At 31.1% G+C, this 13571-nt stretch overlaps 1 protein-coding gene across 2 annotated transcripts in view; it reads right to left on the minus strand.

Moving 5' to 3' along the window:
- The window catches only part of CSMD3 (CUB and Sushi multiple domains 3), a 1208741-nt gene that overhangs the window by 920575 nt on the left and 274595 nt on the right, over positions 1–13571 (minus strand). The window lies entirely within an intron of this gene.

Genomic DNA, 13571 nt, shown 5'->3' on the forward strand with positions numbered 1-13571 from the left:
ATTGGAATTACATCCACACCCTATAGAATGACACAATGAGTCCCAAGATAGATCTCAACTTCTTCTCTTTAGCACTCTTCAATGTGAATAATATGAATACTTTTCCCCCATAACAAACTTAACATTTCTGAAGATACATTGCAATGTTCTGCCCTATCAAATATGCTCCTGCTCTTTTTTCCCTAACGTAATTCCAAATTGTCTTTTTCTTTGGCAAAATCATACTTATTTGATTCTACCTAAAACCACACTTTTCAAAACACTCAAAGGACACTCTTTGTAAATTTATATTTACAGTAAATTTATAAATTTACAGTAATTTTTATTCAAAGTGTTTTCCCAAACCTGTGGTATTTATAGACTGTCTTGAAGTATGTCATCCATAATTGTGGACATGTATAGTTTTTAGTGATGTATAGGCTAGTTGAGGGTCAGTGTCACTAGTTGTAACTAAAAAATTGAATTTTTAAAACTACTGAAAATGGAACAAAATAAAAATACAGATTAATTGTCCTTAGCTTATAAATGCTGGCAAATTCACATATTTATTCCTTTGCTAGTAATTTTGCTGCCATTTTAAATTGTAGTTCCCATCAAATAAGTCAATAGGTTTCAGTAATATCTAGAGGTTAATTCCAATGCTAAAGATAAATTCATTATATATCTTAATAATGAAGATGTTTTGAAGTAAGCTTTCTTAATAAAACTTTAAGGCTTTTATATTTACTGCAAATACAAGCTATAATAATAGGCATTGGATAAAAGATCTGAAGGAATATTGTAAATTCATAAGGGGTTGTGTTATCATGATGGGATTTCAGACATAGGGAAAAGAAGACATTTTACTGTGGGAGACAGCTATATTTGAATTTCAGCTGTGTGATCAAGTAGAAATTATTTAGGGTCTCTGAATTACAATTCCCTGTTAAAGTCATTCTCAGAACTAAATGTGTTAGTGTGTGTGTGTGTGTGTGTGTGTGTATATATATATGTATATGTCACATACTACATATATCTGAATATATGTATATATATATGTATGTCACATAATACTAAAGGAATTTAATTATTATATAATGTTTAGTATTGTATGTTTACAAATACTTTTATTTACATTTTAAATATCGTTAAGCAGAGAAAAAGGAAAAGACCTAAGATTTTTGAGAAATCCTTTAAAAATACTCAATGCATGGGCTTAACAGAAGAGTGAACAAAAGAAGGAATGAGTGAATTGGAAAACAAACAAAAAAAAATCACACAATCTGAACAAAGAAATAACTAGGCTGAAATATAACATAAAAAAGACTTGTCAGCAGTAAACCTACCCTAAATGAATGGCTAAGTTCTCTAAACAGAAAATAATAAAGTAAATAAAATAACAAAATTTGAAATATTAGAAGGAAAAAATAAAAAAGTAAGCAAAATATTAATAAATATAAGAGATTTTTCTTCTTACCTTGAGTTTTCTAAATTATGGTTGATGGCCAAAGTAAAAATTGTAGCACTGGTTATAAATATATGTAGAGAAGAAATTTATGATTTACTGTAAATGCAGGGGTATAAAGGGACATAAGGAGAGGTAAAGTTTTTGCAATTCAGCTGAACTGCTAAAATGACAGCACCATTTTACATGTATTTATATATAATATATGTTTTTATATATGTAAATGCACATAGCCATGATAAATTATGTAAATATAATGCAATACCTAGAGCAACCACTAATAAAACTGTAAGAGATACACTAAAAATGCAGTATACAAATTTTAAACAGCATTCCACAAATATGTTCAAATAAACACATGAAAACAGAGAAAAGAAAACAAATGAAAAACAAAAAGAGAAAGCAGACTTATATCCTAACATCAAAATTACACTAAATATAAAAGCTCTAAATACACCAAACAATATAAAGAGATTGGCAGAGTTGATTGGAAAGCAGGACTCAACCATTTGCTACCTATAAGAATCCCACTTCAAATATAACAATACAGCCATATTAACAGCAAAATAATAGAAAAAGCAGTATCATGGAAATATTTATCAATGGAAAACAAGAGTGGCTAAATTACTATCAGATAAAATACAGGTAGTCTCAGATTTACAATGCCTTGACTTATAGTTTTTCAGCTTTATTATGGTGCAAATGCAATATGCAACCACAAGGTTTCAGACTTCAAGCATCAGTGATTCCTTGACCAAAGACCCTCTGAGATGTATTTTCGACTTACAAGATTTTCAGCTTACTATGTGTTATCATAGTCGAGTAGCATCTTTAGATTTGAGGGCCAAGAAAATTACCAGATGCAGAAACGGACATTATGTATAATGATATAGGGAAAATCCTCCAAGAAAACATACTAATCTTAAATGTGTATGCACCAAAAAACAATGCTGCAGATTTTTTTGTGTGTAAAGCAAAAACTGATTGAACTGATAAGAAAAATTAAAAAAAAACTCACAATTATGGTTGGGAGTTTTGACAGTACTTTCTCAACAACTGATAGAGCAACTAGATGGAAAATCAATAAGAATATGGAACAACTCAGCAACACTACCAATTAACAGGATGTAACTTGCATTTAAAGAAGACTCCAGCCTACAAGAGCAGACTACACATTCTTTTCAAGTAACCAGGAAACATATGCCAAGATAGATCATATTCTAGGCAATACAACAAATCACAACGAACTTAAAATATTTAACATTATATAGAATTTATCTGTAACTACAAAATAATCAAACCGGATATCTATAACTCAGAGATAAAAGAAAAATCTTCAAAAATGTGGACACTAAACATCACATTTCTAAATAAACTGTGAATCAAAGAGAAAGCCTCAAGGGATGTTTTAAAAACACATTAAACTAAATGAAAATGTAAAAACAACCTAAGAAAATATGTTGAGCAAACAAAAGCACTATGCGAGAAAAACTTACAGTACCAAACATATGTTATAAAAGAGGAAAGTCTCAAGTCATTGATTAAATTCACACCTCAACAACCTAAAAGAAGAGCAAACAACCTCAAAGTAAGCAGAAGTAAGTAAATAATAAAGAATACAAGCCAATGAAATTAAAAACAAAATCAATAAAACAGAACGACTTTTAAAAAATCAATAGCATTGACCAAAAAAAGACAAATTATTGACATAAGGAATGGAAGATGAAATATCACTAAAGACCCTGAAGATAGAAAAAAGTAGAAAATACGATGAATTTACAATCATAAATTTGATAACATAGATGAAACTCACCAGATCCTCAAAAAGCACAAATTACCAACTGTAAAATATGAAATTGTGCTATAGCAATTAAGGAAATAAAAAGTATACTTAAAAAAAAATCCAGAAAAAGACTTCTTCAAGTTTAATAAGTACAAATGCTTTTACTGAGGAATTCTATCAAATGCAGAAAAACAACACCAATTATGCATAATATCTTCCAAAAAAACAGAACAGGAGAGATTTCATGACTCATTTTATTAAGATAGTATCTTTTGATATAAAAGCTAGAAAAAAACTATACCAAAAAGAAGAAAAAAAACTACTAATCAATATGTCAATATCCCTCATGCATACAGATACAAAAATTCTTTAAAAATATTAGCACATAAACTCAGTAACATATTTTTCAAATATGATAAACTAACTGGAGCATATTCTAGGCATACAAAGCTGGTTAAATATTTGAATGTCAATCATTATAATTCACCATATGAACAGACTAAATGATAAAAATTTTATACCTATAATAATATCAGTTAACGCAAGGAAAACACTTGACTAAATTCAACATTCATGATTAAAAAAAACTCAGACAAAAGGAATAGCAGTGAACTGTCTCAACATAATAAAGAACATTAACAAATAACCTACAGATAAATTTGTACTTAGTGCTGAAAATTTTCTATAACATCAGGAACAAGGCAAAAATGCCCACCCTCTCCATTCATTAAAAACAGTTGTAGCTAGTACAGTAATACGATAAACACAAAGATTAAAAATAACATTTGCAGATGTTATGTTTATCTTCACAGAAATTCCTAAGGAATCTACAACAAAACTCCTAGTACTAATAAATGACTCCATCAGGGTCTCAGAATATAAAATATAAATAAAGAAATCAATTATATTTCTATATATGGGCAAAAACATGCAGATATTTAAATTTAAAAATACACTACCATTTGAAATCACACAAATAGATTGAAATACTTAGGTGTGAACCTAACAAAACTAGTACAGGAACTGTATCCCCCAAAATTATAAAATGATAATGGAAGAAATCATAAATATCTAAGTAAATGGAGAGGCTGTATTCATGGATTAGAAGACTCAACACAATAAAGATGTCAATTCTTTCTAAATTGATTTATATGTTTACTGTGATATCTATAGAAAATATCAACATGCTTTTATTATAGACATAGACAAATTTAATCTAAAATTTATATGAAAAGACACAGGGACTACAATAGCTAAAATTATTTTGAAAAAGTAGAATTAAATGGATGAATTGTTCTACTCAATTTCAAGTCATATGATATAGCTATAGTAATCACAATTGTGTGGTATTATCAGAGGTACAGACACACAGATCAATAAAACAGAGTAGGGAATCCATCAACAGACCTACACAAATATGCCAAGTGATTTTTCAACAAAGCTATAAAAGCAGTTCAATGAAAGAAAGACAACCATTTCAACAAGTGGTGCTGGAGCAACTGGAAATCCATAGTAAAAAAAAAAAAAACAACCTGGAAAGGGTAGTAGCAGGGTGAGGAGCCAGGGAAGTGGAGACGGTTAATGGGTAGACACATATAATTAGAATGAATGAGATCTAGTATTTCACAACACAACAGAGTAACTACTGTCAACAATAATTTATTGTACATTTTAAAATCACTAAAAAAGAATAATTGCATCATTTATAATGCAAAGAAAGGGTACATGCTTGAGGTGATGGCTACCTCAGTTGCCCTGATGTGATTATTACCCATTGTATGCCTGTATCAAATTATCTTCTGAACTCCTTAAATGTGTATATATATATATATATATACCTACTATGTACATGCAAAAATTAAAAGTAAAAATAAAACAAAAGACAAAATCTTAACCTAAATCTCACATTTTATTTTTTAAAAAACCTTCAAAATGAGTCACTGACAAATGCAAAATATAAAACTACAAAACAAGTTACAAGCTACAGCCTGGGGGATATTTGCATACTATATATCCAACAAAGACTAATATCTTGAATATATAAAGAACTCTCAAAACTCAATGATAAAACAAACCCAAACGATCCAATTTGAAAATGGCAAAAAAATACATGAATAAACATTTTACTGAAAAGGATATACAAATGGCAAATAAACACATGAAAAGGTGTTAGACATCATTAGCCATTTGGGAAAAGCAAATTAAAACCACAATGAAGTAACACTATATATCCACCAGAATGGCTAAAATAAAAAAAACAGTAATGCCTCCAAATAATAGAGATAATGCAAAGAAACTCAATCACTTATATATCACCAGCAGAAACAGAAAATGGTACAGCCACTCTAGAAGACAGTTTGGCAATTGCTAAAGAAACAGAACATGCAACTAACATATAACCTGATAATTGTGCTTCTGGGCATTTATACCAGGGACATGAAAATTTATGTTCACACAGAAGCCAGTATACCCAATAGCCAAAACTGTAAACAGTGAAGATATCCTTTAATGAGTAAGTAGTTAAATAAACTACAGTACATTCATGTCATCAAATGCTAATGCCAGCAATGAAAAAGACCAAACTATTGATACATGCAAAAATTTGAATGAATCCCCAGGGAATTATGCTGAGTAAAAAATGTCAATCCCAAAAAGTTACATACTTTGTTTCCATTTATACATTTTTAAAATGACAAAATTCTAGAATTGAATTGATTAGTGATTGTAAGAGGTTAAGTAGGGGACTGGGGTGGGAATAAGTTTGGCTATAAAAGGGCAATATAAAGTATCCTATGGTGATGGAAGAGTTCTCTATCTTGATTATATAAATATCAACATCCTGGTTGGGATATTGTACTATATTTTGCAAGACATTATCATTGGTAGAAACTGGGTAGTGGATACATGAACTTTCTCTGTAATTTTTCTTAAAACTGCATGTGAATCCACAATTATCTCAAAACAAAAGTTTAATAAAAAATAAAATGTGATATTAGTTACTACTTGGGTTAATACGGTTTATAGTTCTTATTACTATTTATTATATAATTATTACTTATTATTTATAAATCTGCCAATATTAGATGTTAAAGTTAAGCAAAATAATACATTTTTGTATATTATGAGATCCTTAAATATGTTCTCAGCTCCAGAGACTGCAGTAAGTATATGTAAATTTCTCTCATCATTGTTCTCAAAACTCTGGTAATGGTATGTTTCCTTTTAGAGCTTGCCCCTTCAATTTCTAGTTAGTTCTGGTAAGATCAACAATCATAATATTCGGCAAATCTGTGCCCCACAACTCTGCTGGCCATAGAGCAGACAGACATTCTAGTTATGTTAAACCAAATTGTTTTCATTTGGAACTAGAATTTTGATTAAAGATGCACAGATTTATAACTTGTACTCAATACTTCTCGAAATATCTTGTTTCTCATATTTCCGGATATAGTCTGGCTCTTTTCTAAGCTTAGATGCTTAGATCTGCCCTTAATTATGTTCATTATCCAATATTCTTCAAATACATTTTTTTTTTCTTATTTGAACTATTCAGATTTGTTTTCTGTTGCTTTCTTACTCTGTGCCCCCTAGTAAGCAATAGAAAATTTATTTGGTCCAATTTACTTTAATGCCTTATGTCCCTATATTAAAGGTGCAATATGTATTAATTTACTTAACAAATATCTAAAGAGACTATGTGTAAGGCCCTGGCCTAGATGCTGGAATCAGAAAACAATCAACAAAGCAGACCAAGTCATACAATCCTGGAGCTTAGTAGGGGAGAAGAGAAATAAACAAACATAAAAGTATAGTAATATTTACAAATATAAAGATTGTGAGAAGCAATAAAATTGGAGATTGGGAAATGAAAGTGATGATAATACTGAGCTTTATTTTATAGAAGGTCTATCAAATGCTGTAATATTTAATAGAGCCTTGATGGGCAAGGGTGAGTGATTTGTCAAATGTCTGGGGAATGATTTTCCAAGCAGAGGGAATAGAAGTGTCTGTGTGCAGAATTGATAATATACTTGGCAGGGTGTAATAATCCCAAAGGAAAGCGTAGGGTGCTTGGAATGGAGTGGGTGTTGGGGAGTGGTAGGAAATGGACCAGCGAGGTAACAGGATCTGCAGACCATGTAGAAATTTGAAGGCTATTATAAAGACTTGGCCTTTATCAAGTGAGATGTAATGCAATCACAGTGTTTGAGATGTAGTGGCCTTACAAAATGTATTATAGCAATGTCGTCATGGGATTTTTTTATGATAATTTTATCACAAGTGTTTTGAGTATCTCTGCAAGTGTCAATCTAAACATAATATCCTATTGTTACAAGGCTTATGAAATCACATGGGCCTATTTTCAACTGTCACAATTCTTTCCTTTCTTCTTAATTTCCTTACCTTTTTATCATTAGTGTTGCCATGGAAATTTTTACTATTTGTCATGTATCATCATTGTAAAGACATATTTTGCACTAAAATATAAATTGATTGAGAGTAATAGTAGTATTATATTTATCTTAGTAGTCACCCAAAGGTATAATGGTATTTTTATACCAGTTTACTTAATAAATCTTATTGAAATGAATGAATAAAGTCCAAAAGATTGTATATTACCTGGTTTATTAATTTCTGGCTTGTTTTGTTCAATTTAGATTTCCATTTTCTAGATTGGTACATGACACAGAGGAGGTACTTAATAAAGATGTCTTTATGGATAAATGAATATCTTCATTTTGCAGATGGCAAAAATGAGTCCCTAAAATATTGACTGCTGTTGGCCACACAGGCATAGTTAGTGGGACAGAATCCATGTGAAACAGTTTATAATATATTGTATCTCCATTGAAATAATTTATCTATTAACTCTTTCAATAAGCATTTGTTGAGTACAAATTAAGTGCTTAATACCATAACACCATGACCAAATATTTTATGAGGAGAAAAGATGTTTTTATTTCTCAGTTAAAGAACCTGAAAAACGGCATAAAATGTAAATATATAATGTAAATATATTAAGGTTTATTTGAAGTGAAATTAAATATATACTAACATAAATCAAAAATATATTAGAGTATAGAAAATGAAGCCCAAAAGCAAAACAGTGAATGCTTATTGTGTTTCCTCTTGTCAAATATCTAGGAATAAAAAAATGAGTATATACTGTGTTTGTCAGCCTCAATGCAACCACATGCTTCATAGGGGGTAGGAAGTGACACTTTAATATGAGATCCTGTCTACACGTAATGTGAATTGTGCCCCTTGATTTTGCATTTCATTAGCCTGGAGAGGTAATAAGAGTATCAGTGACACAACAATATGCATACTCTGATTGATGAACACATCATTTGATTTACACTCTAGCTCAATATATCAGAGAATACACTTTTAAAAGTCTAACTGGAATATATGAACAATAAAAAATTAATGTCAGGATTGGGACCTAATTTGAATAATTCCTAAAATAAGGTATATTTTATTCAACATTTGGAAGAAGGCAAAGAATATGCATTAGCAAAGAAAAAGAAGCCCATCAAGGGAAGGTATGCAAGCCAGAATTAACAAATTTGAGTGGGTAAATAATAAATGTGGCTGGAAAAGAAGATCTGGCACTAAAAACATATATTGCAGCCAGCTGACTGATGTCATTTTAGTTATACTGGCCACACACGAAAACATATACTGGTTTTTGGTAATATGAAAATCTTAGAATTATGAAGCATTAGGAATATGAAAAAGATTATGTAGTCTCCAGAAATACTGAGGTATAAGGAATAAAAAGTGTTCCCTGCAAGATGATAAAAATAAATCCATGTATAATAAAAATCAGCCAGGGCCAGAATCTCTGTGAATTTAATTAATGACTAAATTGGGCATACTTTACTTAAAAGATGATATGCACAACTGAGCACTTGCACTGTGTACTACTAGAATGTTTAATTATGTCACGGAACTGAAATACAACATGCAACATTATGTATTTTATGGCCTTAGCAGCCTTTAAATATGAATTATTTAGTATGATTAATCACTCCCTAATAAATAAACTAAGGTTTGCATATGCTAGCATTTTTTCCTTACAGAGAAATAAAAGGAATATTATTGGAAAAGAAGCTTTCTATGGTTGTTAGCTATTTTTTATTTTAGTTTACAGCATTTTATTGAGTTCTGTAAGATAATGGGGATAAAGAAATATAAGACATAGACTTTGCCCTCAAAAACTATATATTGCATAAAAGTTTTCATTGTCTCATTCTTCTATCTGGTTGCAAAACTTAAAACTTACTAGTTGACTTTGCCACACTTTTCTTCTCAGAACACTCTCTTCTTACTTTCAAGATATTATATTCTGTTGGTCTTTCTGATGTCTCTACTTTTTTATGATTTTGGTATTTTGGATCTCTCCATTATTGTAGGTCTTTATGTGCTTCAGCGCTTTTGGATGTGGTTCTGAACTCGCTTCTCTTCCCAGTCCATATTTAAAAAGCTCCCCTAGATTTCAACTCCACCTCAAACACTAGTGTTCTGTTCTCAGCTCAAGATCAACATAACTTACTGTTTTTGGTGTGAGTAGGTGTGTGGGGGGGAGAGGGTTGTGTTTACTTTGCCACTTGGCTGTCTTAAAGGTGTCTCTGTTTCGCTTCCATCATTCCTCATTTCAATGAATGGTCCATTTACCCCAACTTATGTTCTCTTCCTTGATAAGGCCTTACCATTCACACATAACACCCATGAATAGCAAATCTTTGTTAATTCCCTTCCTAATCTCAAACTCAGCATATTATTACCTCTCCCTTTGATCACTCTTATCCAAGCCACTAGTGTCTCTTATTTAGAACACTGCAATCACTTCCTCCCAGCCCCTAGTTCCCTGTATTCTTGGTCATAGAATCTTTAATAATGCAGATACAATTCTTATATATAATACCTTACACTCCCACTTTCTCAAACTATTTAGTGGTTACCCATTGCTCTTAGGATAAATTTAAAAATCTTTAAAATGACTTGCAATGCCTGATGCATATTCTCATTTCTAAAGAGTTTTATATCCATATCTTCCATTCCACAGCCTCTCACTATTCCAAATGTGCCAGATATTTTTAATTCCTCAAAAATACCAAATAATTTTCATCTTATTTTTCATCACATCTTTATTCCATCTGCTTAAAATGCTCTCTTTATGACCCTACCTCCCTCCTCACAGCCTTTTGCCATGTTGTCTTTATCTATTTACTCTTCAAATTTAAGTCTGAAAGTCATTTCCTTCAGTTGCCTTCCATAACCCTGTGGATCAGTTGTATGCTCTCATAGAATACTGTATCACTTCCTCATAGCTCTTATGATAAAGGTAAATGTATATTCTGTGTAATTATTTTATTTATACTTTTATCTACTTCTTCTACACTTCAGTAAGCTCCATAAAGCTACAGAATATTGCTGTTGTGTTCACAACTATATTTCCAGAGCCTAGTACAGAAAAGGTACTCAACAAATACTGGCTTAAAGAATGAGCAATGAATTAATACAAAAAACACTAAGCCCACCCTGATACTATCAACTTGTCATGGCCCTATGTGGAAATTTTGACAGAGTACATATTTAAACACCAGTAAAACAAAACCTGTAAACACCTGTGAAACAAAACACCTGTAAAACAAAACAAACCAAGAGTTTTGTTGGTTTCTTCATGCATGTTACAGTAACAGATTTTACCTTCATAAAAATAATCCAAATAATTGTATATTTATAAAAAACAGAACTAAATATAACACTAAGATCTCAAGTGATGCAATAGTATTTTCTAAAGATTTCTACAGGTATAATCAGTATATACATGTTTATATATGTACACACATACATATATACATATATATGCACATATATACATATGCAAATATATGCAAGAGACAAAATATGTAAACCATGCCTGGTTAAATATGTTGCAAAATCCTGAAAATGTGTATTTTATGGAATCAAGATCAAAATCTTCTGAGGAGCAGGTAAATATTTCAGTTTAATTGAATGACAAAATTTAGGAAAGAGAGGCAAAATTCCAAAATTGTCCACTAAATTTAAACTCTTAAAGGGGCATTTTATATTTTTATTCATATCATTCAAACATCTAGGACACAGAAAATGCTCACCATAACTTTGTAGCCTCTGACTGTACTTTGCTTTCTCATTATTGCCACAGCCAAATTCCTAACATAGGACACGTGATCTGGTCTCTGCATCTGCATCTTTCAGATTCATTGTCTTCCCTCATTATTTTTTTACTTACTAATACAGATATACTATGCAATCACTTATTTTCTACTTATAAAATTGCACTGCTTGTGAAAAAATTCAAAATCACTGCTCAAAATATTGTTAATCAAATTCAAGACCTTCTTTTTGAGATACAATGCATTATTTTGGTTTCCTTGACATGTATGCAATTTCTCACATTTCCAAAGCTTTGAAATATTTTTTCAGAGAAATGACTTGAAAATAAATCTCAAAGTCTGACTGTGCAATATCAACCAGACCCAAGTCTTGTGATTGTACATGGTGTAATCCCAAAATTTACTTTTGGCTAGTGAATGAAAAATGGTATATTTCTCTAAAATATAATGTAACTATTTATAAGGGAGGAAACTCCTTTGGAAATAACTTGAGTTTTCACATATGCTATCCCTCAAAGGCTCCTAGAATCTCCAAGGTGTAACAGATGTGAAGCCATCTGTGAGCTGAATCAAGTTCCAATAACAAATGCATGCCATCAATACAGAAATTCAGCCAAAATTTAGGATTGGGTCAGAATTCATTAGTAAAACACTGCTACTTTCCTAACAAATAGGTCAATCTGCATTAAATACTCTGAAAATCATTATGTGAGAAAGATGTTTTTTTCAAGCAACAAATATTTTCTTAGGACAATTACAAAATTAACTAGTTGTGAGGAGATTCATTCATTCAACAAATATTTAGTGGTGGCACCGTAATAGGCAGCATATCTATAGTAACAAATAAGACAGAAGTTTCTTGCTCTTTAGCATACTCTACAGAGATATACACTTTTGTATAATCCACTCCTTGAGTGTGAGAAGAGCCTGTGAATACGATGGGATATCACTTTTGTGATAATTTTTGTATTTTATGGCAAAAGGGTTTTGTAGGTGTAATTATGGTTCCCAGTCAATTGACTTTAAATTTAGCAAATAATTCTCCTTGGTGGGCCTGATCTAATCAGGTGAGGTCTTAGAAGTGATACTATGCAGCAGCAGATCCTCTACTGTTGAAATTAAAAAAGCAAACTGCTCTGTTAAGGACAGTGTTAGGTGGCAGAAATAGGTAGGCTAGGATCTGAAAGCCTCAGTCCTCAGCTATAAGGAACCGAATTCTGATAATCAATAATCTTGGAAGATGAAATTGCAGCTGTGGACAAAACCATTCAGCCTGGTGAGACCCTGAGCAGAGGATCCAGCTAACCCATGACCATATTCCTGACCTACAGACACTATGAGATAATTTTTGCTTTTGTCTTAAGCTGCTATGTTTGTAGCATTTTGCTGTGCATTAGTAGAAAATGAATATGGGAAAAGACAAGCTTTTCATGTTTTATTCTAAATTACTAATAAATACATAATACATTGTATTAAATATAATTTATTCATTACCATTGTATGTATTAATGCCAATAATTTAAGTGTCAGGGTTGAACAGATCAGGCCATGACAAGTAAAGAAGGGAAATAGTATTGTAAACAATTGAGAACTGACATCCCTCTTTCAGGTCTATATCTGTATTTGTGACATTAGCTTCGTGAATGAATATAAAACCTGAGATAAGCACAGTCCATAGCAAAATCAAACATTAAAAATGTGCAGAAAATATAGGATTTCATAAAATCATAATCAGGGAATTTAGCACATAAAAAATGAAAAAATCTTTTGAGAGATCAAATAATTTCCCATTAATCAATAAATAAATATTTAGGATAAAATGTTAGGGATCTTAGTAAAGTAAGTCAGTTGAAAAGTGAAGTTAGTAGGTGAAAAATTCCATATGTTAATAGGTTCAAAGTTATCACATTGCTCTGTGATTCACTAACACAATACCACATTCACTTTTCTGTTTCAGCCAAATATAATGCATTAGTTCTCATCTTTATGTGAAATACTATTATCTATTTTCTAATCTTTGTATTGAATGTTAGCTTTCACATATCTTCATTATTTTTATCTTAATTGTATTATTGTGCTAAAGGTCCATTTGGGAAGCCAATGGAAACTCTTTGGGTCAATCATTGCAATTGTTACATTTTAAGACAAAACACCAGAAATATACAAATAATGTGCA

This window comes from Hylobates moloch, unplaced genomic scaffold (assembly GCF_009828535.3).
Source record: "Hylobates moloch isolate HMO894 unplaced genomic scaffold, HMol_V3 SCAFFOLD_9, whole genome shotgun sequence".
Classification (NCBI taxonomy): Eukaryota; Metazoa; Chordata; class Mammalia; order Primates; family Hylobatidae; genus Hylobates; species Hylobates moloch.